The following is a 15,005-nucleotide window of genomic DNA, read 5'->3' as shown; positions in this document are numbered from 1 at the left end:
TTGACCTCGAACAAAGAAAGTGGGGGCTCCTATGTTCAAATCAAGAGGACCAGACACCAGGCAAGAAGTCCTAGTTGCGACTAGGCAAGGAAGTCCTAGTAGGTCGGGTGGACCGAGGGGCAGGAAGACCTGGTGGGTCGAGGATCGAACGTGGGAAGCCTATGGTCCTTTGTTTGAGGGGGGGATTGTTGGGGTTGCAAGGGTGCAAACATAGTCCCATATTGGAAACACATGGAAAAGATCTTGGGTTTATAAGAGAAAAGATATCTCCATTGGTATGAGGCCTTTTGGGGAGAGCCCAAGAGCAAAACCATGAGGGCTTAGGCCCAAAGTGGACAATATCATGCCAGTGGAGATATCTAAATTCTTTTCGATCCAACACATAACGCATTGTCACTATATGCTATGGATTTCATCATCAACACAATTACATTAAGGAATGAAATAGCAAAACATTAATTGAAATCTGATATAAAGCAAAAAATTAAACCCTAACTTAAAACTTAGCAACTTAACAATTAACCAAGTTTTAACAAAAACTTAAAATAAATTGTGCCAATGAAATACTAACTACTTAACACAAATTAAACATCAACAAGATAAAGAAATGATAGATTACTTGATAAGAACATAATTCCTTGCCGTCACACAAGGAAGCTCCGTGAAACCTCTCTTTGACAATCGAAGAAGAAGATCTCAATAAATTGCAACTTAACAATTAACCAAGTTTTAACAAAAACTTAAAATAAATTACGCCAATGAAATACTAACTACTTAACACAAATTAAACATCAACAAGATAAAGAAATGATAGATTACTTGATAAGAACATAATTCCTTGCCGTCACACAAGGAACCTCCGTGAAACCTCTCTTTGACAATCGAAGAAGAAGATCTCAGCAACTAAACTAAGCTCGATCTCACCAACCATCACGCATAGAAGTCCTCTTTGTGAAGATGTGAAGATCAAACTGCCAAACCTCATCCAAATCTGTAATTTTGAGATTCTAAAGTTTTGATCCGATGTGGCATTGATGGAGGATGGAGAGTCATTGGGAGGGATCTAGTGCCACCGGAGGTATGCCGCCGATGGTCACGATTGTGAGTTGGACCCGCTGATCAGAGGAACACCACCTATGCAGTGGCGGACACAGAATTCCAAAGTCTAATTGTCACCGTAGGAACGCCTTAAAGCGAGCTCAGATGGCCAGAAGCTGGACGCCAATAGCTGTAAACCCCGTCGCCGATGAAGTATGTCGAAAGTGGATCCGGAGTGGAGAAAGTGGGCTGCGATTGCATGGAAGGAAGTAGATCATGGATGAATAGTAACGCAAGCCACTGTTCATCCATGAAAACTTGGATTATATACAGTGGTTTAAATAGGGGTCAAATATGGAATTGAGTTTGGTTCAAGTGAGGTTTTAGGGATTTGTTGAGGAGGATCTGATTTGGGTTAAGCTTGAGAGGTAAACTCCTTGTGATCGGTTGAATCGATTTGGTTGAGCTTCTTCATCAAGTTGGTTAAACCAAACTTATTTGGGCCTTGATCATGTACCAATTGAATCAACTCAAGTGCCCTACAAAACCAAATTCAAATTGTGAGAATAATATCATGGATTAATAGAAAAAATATACACTTGAGCTAAAACAATATCGATGTATAAACATGATAAAAAGTGCATATAAACATATGCAATTAAATGTAATACACCCAATATCAACATAAAAGAATGTATCAAATCATCGTTAGGACCCATGCGACCGACAAGAGGGGGGAGTGGGGTGAATTTCTTGTAAATTAAAAATGACCTTTCTAGATCTTTCAAATAAGATTAGTAGTACAATTAAACTAAAACAATTTAACAACTAATAAAATAAAGAGGTAAAGAAAGTTACTTGATTACAACCTAGGTGGTTGTTAATCTAAGGCAAAAGAAAGTACTAAAAATCTCCTTCGATGAAGATGGAGAAGCCTCTTACATATGTTGAATGCTCAAAAATTTATTAGGAAATGAATACTTGAGTTGTTATTAATTTCCTAGGTCTAGGGTCTTTTTATAGCTCCTGGAAAACTCTATTCGAGATTGAAAGGCACCTTTAATTGGGTTGAAGGTGTCTCCAACATGGCAAATCTTATCCGTGCAAAGATAAAACTGTATCTTCACTAACGGTTGCTGTTTACCCAGTCCAGGGCGCTTTCAAAGGGTTGAAAGTGCCTTCCATAAAGGTGCGAAGGCGTCTTCCACTAAAAAGGTGCGAGGGCGCCTCTAACAACATTAGAGGCACCTCTAGCAACTTCGCAACTCCCGTTTACTCTTCCACTGCGCCAATCGCCTGAGTGATTTTGTCCATCCAGAATTAGGCTCACCCAAACGGCTGGACCCATCTTCCATCCTTCTCCGGTTACTCATGCCTCGGAAACGTCGCGTGCTCCCTTCTCGTCTGCCAACGTACTCTTCTGCAGCATCTCGTCCCTCGGATGCACTGAGCTTGTCAACTCTCTCTCATATTGTCCTTCTCATTAGTTGTGTCTTTCGCTCGACTTCCTATGCTCCTAAGTTCCTGTACACTTAGACACAAGACATCAAATACACACAGAACATAACTTAACTCAGTTGACCATGTCAAAACTACCTCAGGGTACTAACAATCATAACTTATCACACCTCCAGGGAGATTAGAGGGGCCTTGATCACCTTGGTGAAGGCTCGCGTGAAGAGGCACAGAGGTGTCTTCTAAGTGCCTGAAGGCGCCTTGAATACCGGATGAAAGACACCTTCCATGAGTTTGAAGGCACCTTCAAAGGGATAAAATTCATAGAATGCGAGAATTATTATCTTCGCGGATTCTGGGATAAGGATCCAGGCTGGAGGCGCCTTCGATGGGGTTGAAGGCGCACCTTCAATGGCCCATAAAAGGTGTGCTCGACCAGAGGCTTAGAAACAACTCAATTTTGTAACCTTTCTCCTATGTGGTGCTCCTAAGACAATCCTACGATTCCGCGATGCGACTCCGGCAACTGAGTGACACGACTCTGACGACTGAAAGTACGACCTTCTAGATCCTCAAAAGTTGTTGGTCTACTTTCAAATTATAAATCTATTGTACCCGTCTTTGTAAAGATTTTTCGAACTGATAGTGCATTGCCCAATGAAAGTGATCGAGGATCGCAAGCCTTAGAGTAGGAGTCGTCAACGGTTCTGAACCAAATAAAATCAACGCGTGTTAGTGATTGTTTTACTTCCGCTATTTTGCTTTCTATTTCCGCTGTGTTTATTCTGTATTTTCAAAAAAGAGTGAAAAAGTCATGAGTGTTATTCACCCTCCCCCCTAGCACGTCTCGATCCTACATTATCTATGTTGCTAAGCTTCTCCTAAGCACGATGTTAGTAAGCCTCTCTTCGACTCCATGGACACTTGGGAGTTGCGGATCGAGTATGATGTTATCTATATCGGTAAGCCTCCCCTAAGCATGATGGCAATAATCCTCTCTCCGACTCTATGAATACATGGGAGTTGTAGAATGAGTATGATGTTATCTATGCCGATAAGCCTCCCTTGAGCATGATGCTAGTAAGTCTCTCTCCGACTCCACGGACACTTGGGAGTCACAGATCAAGCATGATGTTACTGATGTTGGTAAGCCTCTATTCCTGACTCTGGAGTTGGAGAACACAATCTTATGATAGGCTCTCCGACTCTTTCCCAACTCCTCAGTCAAAAGTCATTAGCCTTGTCACTGTAGGTCCAATAAAGCCGGTTAGCGAGTGGGGGTCAATAACCCTGAAAATAAAGTTGGAAAATTTTTCTTACTTTTTGAACTTGGCAAGGACACAAAATTTGATGAATACTAGTAACATAAAAATAAATAGAATAAAAGTAAGAAGACTATAGAATTTTACTTGGTTACAATCTAGGTGGTTGTTAATTCAAGATAATTAAAATAGCTCCACTAAAATGACTCATTCGTGAAGGCGGAGTAGCCTTTTATAGACTTTGAATACTCAGGAATTATTTAAGAAATGAATACAAGAATTGTTGATTAATTTTTAGCTCTAGGGGGCTATTTATAGTCTCTTGGGAAAAGTTACCGTTGTGATGACGTGGCTTGGAGGCGCCTCCAAAGGAATCTAGGGCGTCTCAAAGTGGATAAACTTTTATCCATATTGCAACAGTCTTCTCAATAGCTTTGCTTCATTGGAGGCACCTCTAATCGGAGGTGCCTTAACTACTATTCATTCAAGGATCCTCAAATCATCTAAGGCGCATTCGCACTCCTACAATTTGAAGGCACCTCCTGTTGCCCTGAGGCGTCTTGACACTATTCATCCAAGTCTCCTCCAGTTCCATTAAAGGCACCTCAAGTGATGTTCATCCGAGAATAAACAACTCCAATCACATGGGTGATGCTCCATTTGTCCAAAATTGAGCTCACTCAAATCCAACTCTAATCTTCTCCTTGATCAGAATTCCTCCTTACTTCTCATCCCTCAAACTCTTTGTGTGTGTCCTTTTCGTCTACCGATGTTAGGGGTGAGTATTCGGTTAATTCAGTCCATAAATTAACCGAAAATCGATTTAGTGTTAGCTAACCGAATCAAATCAAAATTTTACTAAAACTAAATTAACTGAATTGATTATTTCGGTAAACACTGAATTAACTAAATTTGTTTAAAATAACAAAAAAAAAAGAATTTATACAAAATTAATATCGAATTAATCGAATTCTCACCCCTAATCGGTGTACTATTCTATAACTTTTCATCCCTTGGATGCATCTAGCTATCGACTCGATTCCCGTGCCACCTTTCTCGCTCACCACATCTTCTGTTCAACTTCTTGTTTTCCTAAGTTTCTACACACTTAGACACAAAGCAGCAAAATGACCTAGCTTAACTCAGTTAATCACATCAAAATTAATCTGACTCCCTTTTTAATGTATATCAACCTGAGTGAAGGTTAAGATTAAATAAACAAGTGAAAAATAATTATAACTTAAATATGACAATTAAACATAATTATTTAAATTGCACCTAAATAAATATGACAATTAAATAAAACCTCTCTCTAAATCTAACATCTAGTTATTCTCTCCTTTTTGATCATAACAAAATTAAAGGAAAAAAATAAAAAATAATAGAAAAACATACAAGAAAAAATTTGAGGGGTTGGTTGCAAAATATATAAACTTTTGTATTTTTACCAAAATATTTTGTTACATAAAATAATTTTTAAAAGATATTTTTTTATTTTTACCAAAATATTTAAAGATTATTTTTAAGTCATAAAATATCCTTAAAATTTTTGTCAATGTTCACAGAAGTATTCGGATCTAAATAAAATATTTTCATAAAAATACTATTTTTTTTCATAGCCAAAATAAATACTTTGGTATAGAAATATATATTTTTAAAATTTATCGATTAAAAATATTTTTAGTGCTAAAAAAATCTTGATAATTTTTATAAACATATAAGATATAATGTTTATCTATAGAAAAATTAAAATTTCCAAAATAATATTGTGAGAATTTTTTATTATAAAAATATTATTTTTGGTAAAATATTCATAATAATTAATATAAGAGTCGAAAATTTTTGAAATATTTTCTCACAACAGAAAACATAATGTTTTATCACAGAAAATTAAGATTTTCAAAAATTAATTTTAAAAATAATTTTAATTTAAAAAATATAAGATTTTCATTAAAAATTCATAAAAATATAATGGTAAAAAAAATTAGAATTTTTATGTTACGAGATAATATTTTATTTTTTAAAAAAAAAAGAATTTGGATTGAAAATATGAACAGAAGATCTACGATTTTAATTTTGCTAAAAATATTAATAAATCAAAACCATTCAAATTTGTAGCATACACATGAAATTAATTTAACAATCTATAGATTTTGATATTCAAAATAAGTTACTATCTACTAGATTTATCAAGTATTTTCTAGGAATATTATTTCTAGTAATTTTCATAATTTGGCCCTCATGGTTTCTTAAATACCAATTAAATCTATTATAATTCCTAAAATTTAAAATATGAATAATATTAGGATTTAAGTATGCAGAATTTTCTAATAATTCTATCTTGCCTTTTAACTTTGTATTTTCAGTTTTAAGTTTATAGCTCTTCTAACAAATATGCATATTTATTCTTTTCATTTATATACTTAGTCCTAGTTTTATAAAGTGATTTACTTAGCATTTGCATAACTTCAAATAATTAATCAGAGGGAAGATTACATACCTCACTTATCGTGTCAGACTCGTAGTTCGTTGCTCCCCTTTCATAGTTGCTCTCAATGCTCATGTTGGATGAGCATTCCTCATCTTCTTCTTGATGACTTGCCATAAGTGCACGTCCAGCATAGACCTCAATCTCGGACTCTGACGACAACTCATCCCACATGATTTTTAAATTCTTGTGCTTCGTCCATCTTGGCCCTTTGCCCTTTTCTTTCTCCCTTTTCTTCAGCTTCGGACAGTTGTTCCTGATGTGTCTTTCTTCTTAGCAATTGTAGCAATGAGCTTTCCTTTTGCTTGGTAATAGCTTCATTTCCTGTTTCTTATCAAAATTATTAGTTTTAAAAAACTTACTAAAATTTCTTACCATGTAGCCTTCTTTGTTTTCGTCAAGCTATGATTCTGGCTTTGACTCATTCTTCTTGGCTTTGAGTGTCAGGTTTTGAATTGACTTTTGTTCTTTATTTCTTAAACCTGCACATCTCAACTCATGTAATTCAAATGTGGAAAATAGATTTTCTAAAATACTTACCTCTAGGTCCTTGAAAATATAGTAGGAGTCTACTATCGACGTCCATTCAGGTGTTCTCAGAACAACATTTAGGTTGCATTTGGTGGGGGGTAATCAGTCCTGTAATGTAATCAAGATTATATTACAAGGTTGATTACTTTGTTTGGTATAGTTTCAAACCTGTAATGAAATATAATCTGGATTACAAAAGACAATAAACTTATACAACTTGGATTACAAGGCTAATACTATGTAATTTGATTATATTGCAATCCTAAGATTTAATATGCCAGATATACCTCTAGTCCATTTCTTGCACCACCCGGCCACCGCCGTTGATCACCTGCCACTAGGGAGGGGCACTGTCGCCACAGCCAGCCATGGCTGCCAATCATTGCCGGCAAAGGTCACATGATAGTTTTGTCATTTTATAATAATATAAATTACAATTCTTATAAAAAAATAATAGACACCAAACAAAAGAATATAATCACCCTTGTAATCAAAGATTACATGAATAATATACAACTCTTTCACCAAACATAGTAATGTAATATTAATTATATTACTTTACATCATAAATTTGATTACATTATGTCTAACCAAACATTGCCTTAATGCATACCTTAAAGAATCTTGATTTCTTACCATTTCTCTGAGGTTTATGAGTCTGGTGATCAACTTCTTGATCTTTGCGTGTAGTTGGGCTACTGCTTCTCCCTTTTCCATTTGAAGGTTGCTGAGTTGGTTCTGGAGCAGGTCCGGTCTTGCAAGTTTAGCCTTTGAGGTTCCTTTGTGTAGTTCTAGGAACTTCTCCTAGAGTTCTTTAGCAAGGTGTAGCGCCCGAAAATTCTCAAAAGACTTTTCTAAATATCCTAGTATTTTTCTGGAATTTTAGGATATTTTTATGAGATTTTTAGAGTAGCGGAAGTAACAAAAATAAATAGAAATATAAAATAGCTTAGGTGGGGAATTGAACCCGAGACCTATGAGACCCTATGTCTTATGGATAACTCTAGTAACCAAGTGAACCCAGCAGGGCCGTGCTGAAAGAAAAGGGAATCAATTATATTTATATTTAAGTTGGGTGAATTAACCACTTAATATAAATAGGAAATTAAGAGGAGAATTATTTTCATCGTAACTTTTCCTCTCCCTCAAACTGTCACGCCGCCCTCTTCTCCTCCTCATTCTCTCGGCGCCCAAGTCCAAGGAAGGACCTAGGGTTCCATCCCTAGGGCCATAGGAGTATCTTCCGGCAACATCAAGGGTACGAGGACGCTCTTCTCCGCGAGAAGAACGCGTAGAAGCAAGAGGATCGTCGAGAAGATCATTTTACCGGAAACCTAGCGTTTAGATTTGTAAGAAACTTCGAGTAGGAGGTAAGAAACCCCTCACCTGCAGTATAAGTAGCTCTTCATACGTTTTATGCATTAGTTTAGTCATATGCAGAATTTTCAGTATATAGGGTGTGAATTAGCGCGCACCAAGTGTTTGCTTTAATGCTTAGCTCAGTAAAATGTCACTATAGGCATTCCAATAGTTTAGATAAATGCAGTAGAAGCATTTTATAGCACAGTTAGTCTTGCTACAGCTTTTATGGGACAACGGTCCAATGGGTGGGCTCCCACAGTCGCCTCTAGGTTTAGATAACCTAGTTCTAGGTTCAGACAACCTAGTAAAAGCAAGACAAGAATTATTAGCTTATGTTCAGTATTTTACTTTTAGCGGTGGCACTGTACTGGACTAGATGTCCATTGGGTTGGGCTCCCATAGTCGTCCCTAGGTTTAGATAACCTAGTAAACCCTACTAGATTAGGAATTTACAACCCCGGGTTTAGTTAGGGATGCGCGCACAACAAGTACAGTTGCCGGGCCCATCAACAACATGATTATGTATTTTCATCTATTTATGATAAATAGCTTTCAAAACTTCACAACATAGTTTATGTGAATACAGAGCAGCTTAGCATCAGTTAGCAGTAGTGTAGCTTAGCTTTTATTTCAGTCTAGTTCTTATGGATCCACATGATGGTTTTATGCTTAGCTATGATTGCCATGTATCGTATGTGATTATGCCATGTTTTAGAATCCATGTTTAGCAATGTTCAGCATATATTTCAAATAGCATGTTTTAAAAAGCATAAATTGCATCGTATGCATATTTTGTGAGGTAGATGGTTTCTTACTAAGCTCTCGAGCTTACAGATACTTCTTTTCCTTATACTGCAGATAAAGGTCAAGGAAAGATGGACTAGCGGAGGCTGGAGGTCAATGCTACAAAGATGTGTGTGGGCAGGAACTTGGAATGAAGACCCTTGAGAACTAGCAAATTTAAAGAATTAGAACCTTTTGTTCTTTTTAATGTTTATGCACCTTTAGAATGTTTAAGAATTTTGAATTGTGAAACCATGCTTATGCCATGCCTAGGACATTAGCTAGCTTATTGATGAGTAGTAAATCATGCATAATGTTAGTGAAGACCAATTACAATGTTCTCTAGGCATTTTAGGTTTATTATATTGAGTTATGTATGATCGAGCTCTGAAATCAGAGTTCTGCAGCGAAATCAGAAACTCCAATCGATCGACCGATCGATTGGAGGGACCTCAATCGATCGGTTGATCGATTGAGAGCTGATTTAGCTTCTGGATCGACCAGCCGATCGATTGGACTAAGTTCAATCGATCAGCCGATCGATCGGAGCTATTGCCGCGAACAGTAAGCTTCTGGATCGATCAGCCAATCGATCCGGTAGTGTGCCGTCGCGAACAGAGAGCTTTGGAATCGATCACTGGATCGATTGGCAAGCCTGGATCGATCAGCCGATTGATCCAGAATTTACCCCGTGCACAGAAGCGTGTTGAATCGATCAGTGGATCGATCCAATAGCTTTCAATCGATTGAGTTCGATCCCAATCGATTGGGGAGCTGGGTTTCGACCAAGAAACCTTGTAGTTCAGTTCCCTTAGCATATGATTGATGAAAAGAAATAGTGATTGAGTATTAGCTCCAGATTTGTGGTAGCAAATAGCAAAGTTTTAATTAGTGCAGCTTTCCGCACCTAGACTTTAGTAAAGGTCAGGGAGTAAGTTAGCACAGCATAATGTGACGGTCCGGCCTCGCAGCCTAATTAGTAAGAGGTGGGTCGTTACAGAGTGGTATCAGAGCAAAAGTTTCATACTTCCTCACACACACATCAGCATTGAACTTGCAGCTTCCAAGTAAGAATACCTCTCACTTTACTTATGTTTCTTGCTTTCATGTTTATAGATAACTAAAGCATGCTTATGTATGATAGCCTCTAATGTGATTATGGTAGCTAGTTAAACATGATAACAATAGTTTGCAACATGATCCTGTTAGTTATGTATGTCCTCTATTTCTTTAGAAAATGGTATGAGGACGCCCAGCTAGAAAGACACCAGCTACTGAGCCCCAGCATGAGGCAGGCAGCTCAGTGCCTCCCCCAGACCTTACCGCAGTAGTGGCTCAGTTACAGAAGCAGCTAGCTGAACAACAACAAGAGATAGCCACCTTAAGGGCTAGTCAGCAGAACACTCCCACTGTCACTCCGGAACCTAACCTGGCAACCCCAACAGTAATGGCGGTTCCACCAGTCCAACCTACAGCACCAGTAGCCCCAGTAGCAGGGGCAAGGAGGGAAGCTTATCTGATCCAGTGACAGAAAATTAAGCTAGAGAACTTCTCAGGCACCAGTGAACCATGGGATGCTCAAGCCTGGTTCAAAACACTGGAGAGTACGATGGAGCTTCTGGACTGGCCAGAACACGAGAAGGTGAAATGTGCCTCCTTCTGCCTGGCAGGAGACGCACGTATGTGGTGGGAAAGAATTAAAGTGAAATGCCCAGTGAACCAGATGACATGGGCTGCCTTTGAGAGAGAATTCTTTGAAGAGTTCTTTCACATGCGGGTTACAAACCACCACTACGACGAGTTCACTGAATTTCGCCAGGGCAACCTTTCAGTGGAGGAAGCCGTGAAGAAATTCAACAGATTGGCTCGTCGATGCCCTGAACTAGTCAGCACTGAAAAAGAATGAGTCCGATTGATGCTCAAGATGTTAAGGTCGGAAATAGCAATGAACGTGGCCAGCAGCGTCCATAGGCAGCAAACCACTGAAGAACTAGTAAGCAGTGCTCTGATCACCGAGCACTATCGGAACAATATCAAACAGCAGAAGCAAGTCCTCACAGAGTCCAAAGGGCAGGGAGGCTCAGGTACTCAGAAATACCAGGGCCACAGCTCTAACTGGAAAGGGAACTCCAGCAACAAACGCAAACCAGGGAGTTACCCAAAAGGAGGACCAGCCAGCAAACAACCTAGTTATCCCAAGTGTTCTACTTGTGGGAGATTCCACCCAGGAGTTTGCCGCAAGGGCACACGAGGATGCTTCGAATGTGGACAAGAGGGGCATATGGCTAAGCAGTGCCCAAACAAGACCGGTTTTCCTCAACCACAGCCGATTCAATATGGAGGCCAGCCAGCCCAGTTGCACCAGATGCAGACTGCTTTAGACGGTCCATACATCAGCCAGGATAGACTAGAAGCCCCCTCAACCACGACGAACGCGATGATCTATTCACTCATCAGAGAGGACATAGTGAATGTCTCGACAGTTGTTACAGGTCAGATCAGTATTTTACAGCAAAGTACAATTGTCTTATTCGATACTGGGGCAACCCATTCTTATATATCCAGGGCATTTTCCAAAAAGTTAACGATACTTCCAGAGGTACTCAGTGGTCAGTTTCTGACAACACTACCTTCGGGAGAGATTATGGCATCCACACACTAGCTCAGAGTAGTGCCAGTCATTATAGCAGACAAAGAACTCTTTTGTGATCTGATAGTGCTAGATATGACTGATTACGATGTCATTTTTGGAATGGACTTCCTGATCAGATATGGTGCTTCTATAGAATGTCGTAAACAGAAAGTCGTATTCCAACCTAAAGCAGGAGTACAATTTGAGTACAGCGGAGAACCAAAGAGAAAAGTCAAGAAATTTCTCTCAGCTCTGAAAGCACAGAAATTACTGGAATCAGGATGTACGGGATTTTTAGCGCATGTAGTCAATACCAATCAGGACGAAGATCAAAAGCTAGAAGAGGTCCGAGTTGTATGTGACTACCCAGCAGTCTTCCCTGAAGAGTTACCAGGCTTAGCACCAGACAGGGAGATTGAATTCGAAATCGAACTCATTCCCAGTACAAATCCTATCTCCAAAGCGCCTTATTGCATGTCTCCAGCAGAACTGAAGGAACTTTAGGAGCAACTGTTGGAGTGTATACTGAAAGCCTAAGCTTTGTAAACATTCATTATGAATAAAGAATCACATTTGGTCAAATTGTCTACATTTAGTTGTAGTTGTTCAATTAATTTATACTGTAGATAGCATAGTATGTGGTGTCACATACAGAAGATGATGTTATCAGTACCTTATAAATTATAAACAGTAGCTCACGACCAAAATGGAAAGGAACAAACCATTAGAAGGTCGTAGTGTAATTAGGTATCAGTTTATCTTGACTGTATAATTACACTAGTACACTTAGAGTGTATTGAGTATGACCATTTGAGGTTGTTTCTTTTATACTGACTTTATAAAGAAACAAAGACCTCGGTTATTATGGAAGTGTGTGCTCTTAATCCTGATATAATAACAAATACATATATTTAATATTTATTTCTTTAATTTATCAATGGGTGAGATTTAGTTCGATGAATCAATAAGCCCGATAAGTTGGGAAATGGTATCACTTATAGTGTGTGTTGTTGATTATAGAAGGAAACTGTGTCCTAGAGATACTAGGTTGATAATGTCCCCAAGAGGAGCTCATAAGGATTGTCATGTTAAACCCTGCAGGTGGACTTAGTCCGACATGACGATAAGATTGAGTGGTACTACTCTTGGACTAAGATATTAATTAAATGAGTTGTCAGTAACTCACTTAATTAGTGGACATTCGATATCTTAAACACAGGGAGACTAACACACTCATAATAAGAAGGATCCCAAAAATATAATTTGGGATTGGTGCGGTAGTTCAATAATAGTTCTTTAGTGGAATGAATTATTATTGATAAAATTAAGTTGTGTGTTCGGGGCGAACACGGGATGCTTAATTTTATCGGGAGACCAAAACCAATTCCTCCTCTCGGTCCCTATCGTAGCCTCTTATTTATAGAGTACTATACCCACCTATACCCACCTTCTATACCCACCAATAGGGGGCCGGCCAAGCTAGCTTGGGAACCAAGCTAGCTTGGGAACCAAGCTAGGGCCGGCCTAGGTATAAAATTGGGTGGCCGGCCCTAGCTTGAACCCAAGCTAGTGGGGGCCGGCCAAATTAAATTAAAAGGGATTTTAATTTTAATTTTTATTATGTGGAAGAAATAATTTATTAAAGAGAATTAAAATTAAAATATCTCTCTTGTAAAAGATCTACAAAAGATTAAAGAAAGAGATTAGATCTCTTTCCTTATTTGTAGATTGGTGAGATATTTTATTTTCTCTTTAAAATTATCCATATGTTGATAAAATTAAAATTATATAAATTTCCTTTTATCAACCATGAAGAGATTTTTAAAGAGAAATTTTATTTTTAAAATTTCCGGAAACAAATTAGGAAGTTTTAATTGTTGATTAAAACTTGTCTAATTTTTTCCTTCATTGATGTGGCCGGCCATTAGAGTTTAATTGGGAAATTTTATTTTATTTTTCTCAATTAAATCATGTCAAGGAAATTGAGAAAATTTTATTGTAATTAAATTTCCTAATTTGCCTAGGACAAGGAATATAAAAGAAGGGGTGAGGGTGCCTTCAAGAGACAACCTTTATTATTTTCTCTCCTTCTTTTGTTCCTTGGTGTGGCCGGCCATCATCATCATCTCCCTCTCTTCTTCTTGTGGTGGCCGAACCTCTCTCAAAGGCTTGGAGCTCTTGTGGTGGCCGGATACTACTTGGAGAAGAAGAAGAAGAAGGAGAGGAAGCTAGCATCTCTTGGAGCTTGGTTAGTGTTTTGGTTTTCTTCCTTGGTGAAGCTTCTTTCTTTGTGGCCGAACCTAGCTAGGAGGAAAAGAAGGTGGTTGGTGGTTTCTCATCTCGGAAGATCGTTGCCCACACAACGTCCGAGGTTAGAAGAGGAATACGGTAGAAGATCAAGAGGTTATTTTTCTACAAGGTATAACTAGTAATTTTTCTTTCCGCATCATACTAGTTATTTATGGAAATAATACCAAATACAAGAGGCTTACGTTCTAGTATTTCGAATATGTTTTTCGAAGTTGTGTTCTTTTGTTTTATTTTTTCCTTGTGATTTGATTGTTCTTTTTGGTTAACCTAAAGTTATTTTAGGAAATTAAATATTAGATTTCTATAAAAGGTTTTGTCTAGTCGGTGGTGGTTGCTCCCATATCCAAGAAGGCCATGTGCCTCGCCACGTCAGTACTGGGAACCAATTATGGAAATTAATATTTAATGGAATTAATAACTTAAGATGATTTGGGTCGAACATGTTAAGTTCCGCAGGAGACCCAAGTCAAAACCTAAAAGAACGAATAGATTAAGTTTTGGATCAAACGTGTTAAGTTCCGCAGGCGATCCAAAATTTAATTTAAAAGAACACATGGTAGCTAGGAAAAGTTCAGACCTTTGTACAAAATTTTTATGCAATTGGAACCTCTAGGTTTTCCGATTAGCAACCAACAATTAGTATCGAGCTAGGGTTTTGCCTCTGTATTTGGTATTAGTTTAATTATGCACATGTAATACATAATTTAGGCAGTTAATAGTAGGATGTGCTAACTTTGTGGATGCAGGATCCAACTATTATGGCTTTTAGTTATTATGTGTGTGATTGGACCCTTGGACATGTCAAGGGCATTTATATGTGTGTGCATGATTGTATTAAAATACAGCAGGAGCTGTATTTAGTTTTATTAGGATTTTATTTTTGATCTAGATACATGTACATTCCTTTTATGGAATATAGGATCAAAATGTAAAATTCTATTTATCATGATCGAATCTTGCAAAGCGTGAAACCTTCTAAGGACCAGAGGCGCAGCGGAACTAGGAGCAAGATGGATGCGACAGCTAAACCCGGTGGCGGTGGCCAAATATGGCAGCAACTTGGGATGACAACACGCGGAGGACAACTAGAGATAAAAGCCATAATAGTTGAAAATTAGATTTTCTATTTATTGCTTTTATATTG

This window comes from Zingiber officinale, chromosome 6A (genome assembly GCF_018446385.1).
Source record: "Zingiber officinale cultivar Zhangliang chromosome 6A, Zo_v1.1, whole genome shotgun sequence".
Taxonomy (NCBI): Eukaryota; Viridiplantae; Streptophyta; class Magnoliopsida; order Zingiberales; family Zingiberaceae; genus Zingiber; species Zingiber officinale.
This window is presented reverse-complemented; position numbering follows the sequence as displayed.